Source organism: Danio rerio, chromosome 1 (assembly GCF_049306965.1).
Source record: "Danio rerio strain Tuebingen ecotype United States chromosome 1, GRCz12tu, whole genome shotgun sequence".
In the NCBI taxonomy this organism is placed as follows: domain Eukaryota; kingdom Metazoa; phylum Chordata; class Actinopteri; order Cypriniformes; family Danionidae; genus Danio; species Danio rerio.
In genome coordinates, this window is record NC_133176.1 from 17,255,001 (window position 1) to 17,257,500 (window position 2,500).

At 34.5% G+C, this 2,500-nt stretch overlaps 1 protein-coding gene across 7 annotated transcripts in view; it reads right to left on the reverse strand.

Annotated features, from left to right (window-relative positions):
* The window catches only part of sgcz (sarcoglycan zeta), a 506,688-nt gene that overhangs the window by 179,502 nt on the left and 324,686 nt on the right, over positions 1 to 2,500 (reverse strand). The gene's annotated exons all lie outside the window — the stretch shown is intronic.

Here is a 2,500-nt window from a genome sequence, read left to right on the forward strand (position 1 = left end):
AAATAAAATGACTTTTGCTGCTTGTTAAAACTACTTATTTAAAATGAGTTAAAACAAATATTTAGTGTGTTTTGGTGATACAGCTTAATTGTTTTACATTCAATCTACTTAGCTTTCTAAAAAACGGTAATCTTAATCTTAAAACTAATTAACTTAATTCGTATTGGTACAACATGAAGTAATTGTGTGGAACCCACCATTTTTTTACAGTGTGTTGTGCTCTATTTACATCTGCTTGCCAGCTGAAGATTTATAAGTTCAACCATATGCATTTAAAGACTAACTATTGCCTAGATGTTTTATGTGGGTTAGGGGAAGAGTAAGACTATTCAACATAGATTTAGTACAATACATTGTGATTACAATGGCATACATAATTGATAATGTAGGAAACAGCAGGCGATTGTTCATAATCAATTGCATAAATGCACCAGCATCATTATCAATTTGTGCAAAAGAATGAGAAATTGATTTTGGGATGTGCACAAATGACTAGATAGAGGTTGGAAAAGTAGTTTTGAGGACTCTATCTCTTAATATGAGAAAACTCTGAAATATCTACTCTGAATGACATATCAACTTTGAAAATAAATTATAATATAATATAATATAATATAATATAATATAATATAATATAATATAATATAATATAATATAATATAATATAATATATAAACCTCGGCTCAGTTGGCGTTTCTGTGTGGAGTTTGCATTTTCTCGCTGCCTTTGCGTGGGTTTCCTCCGGGTGCTCCGGTTTCCCCCACAGTCCAAAGACATGTGGTACAGGTGAATTGGGTAGGCTAAATTGTCCGTAGTGTATGAGTGTGTGTGTATGTGAATGTGTGTGTGGATGCTTCCCAGAGAAGGGTTCTGGCTGGAAGGGCAAACGCTGTGTAAAAATTTGCTGGATAAGTTGGCGGTTCATTCCGCTGTGGTGATCCCGGATTAATAAAGGGACTAAGACGACAAGAAAATTAACGAATGAATAATATAGTAAAATATAATTTAATTTATTATACATAACATAACATTATATAACATAATATCATATAATATAATATACTTAGATAAAATAAATAAATAAATAAATAAATAAATAAATAAATAAATAAATAAATAAATACTGGACACAAGTTTTAATCCCTAAAAATGTTTTCGGTATTAAATATAGTGCATTGTATTTTGTCCTCCTGAGTTTATAAATTAATATACAAATACACTTGTTTACTTATTTACAAACACACACTGTTTATACAGAAGCTTTTCTAGATATATAATGGTTATTATGAATGCTGAGGCACAGTGTGTTAAAGAGAGAGACGCAATGAGAACAAGCGAAAGAGAAATATCGATCAACGATGTTGTGTTTACAATTGGGTGTTAAAGGTCAACAGAGGCCAACTACAAATGAACCGGAACATGATGCATGCGTACAGCGGGAGTTTGGGAAGGCGCTTGACCCTGTGTGCTTCTCTGCATGTGTGCTTTACAAAGAATGTGTGCCCGCGTGCTCGCCCTATTCATCTTCGTGATTTACACTCTGCCCTGTCACATACATCAGGAGCTCAGGCTAGAATCCCCAGCACACTCACTGCTACCTGACGACAGACCAGAGATCAGTCTGAAGCCGCGCCAATTTACAATGCCTGGCAGAGCGGTGGGTTGATCGCAAAGATGTAATATTAATGTCCTTTCTTAATTTTCATAAGTTATTGCCTTAATGAACTGCAAATGAACCAAAATGAGACATGCTGCAAATAAAAAAGTTGGGTTAATCCAGGGGTGCCCAAACTCAGTCGTGGAGGACTGGTGTTCTGCATAGTTAAGCCCTAACTTCCTTCAACACCTGCCTGGAGGTTTCGAGGATAACTAGAAAGAGCTTGATTAGCTGCTGCAGGTGTGTTTAATCGGGGTTGAAACTAAAAACTGCAGGACATTTACCCCCCAGGACCGAGTTTGGGCACCTTTGGGTAATCAAATATAGTAAAAAGTAAGTAAATGTCCAATCTTTTTCATACATTTAAATAAACATGTTAAAGCATAGGTTTCAAACTCATTTTTTGGAGGGCCGCAGCTCAGCACAGTTTTGTTCCAAACACAGCTGATGCAACTAATGGTGTCCATGACTCTTTTGAATTTCTTGATTATTTGGATCAGCTGTTTGACAGGGTTGTAGCAAAAGTGAGCTGCGGACCACTAGAAATTGAGTTTGAGACCTATGTGTTAACGTTCAAAAAATACTGAAAATAACCTAATGACATTTGCAACTTGTCCTGGGCATTGCTAGTGTTATGCTTTCACTGTTTGGGGAACAGGAGGGATTTATTTAAATCTACATTTATTATCCACATTTTGTATCCATTATTTTTATTTATTTATTTATTTATTTATTTATTTATTTATTATCTGAATGACTGATCTGAATGAGATTACACTGTTTGAGGTATTATGTTTAAAAATGTGTTAAAAAATATTATCCATTAAACAGAAATTGAGAAAA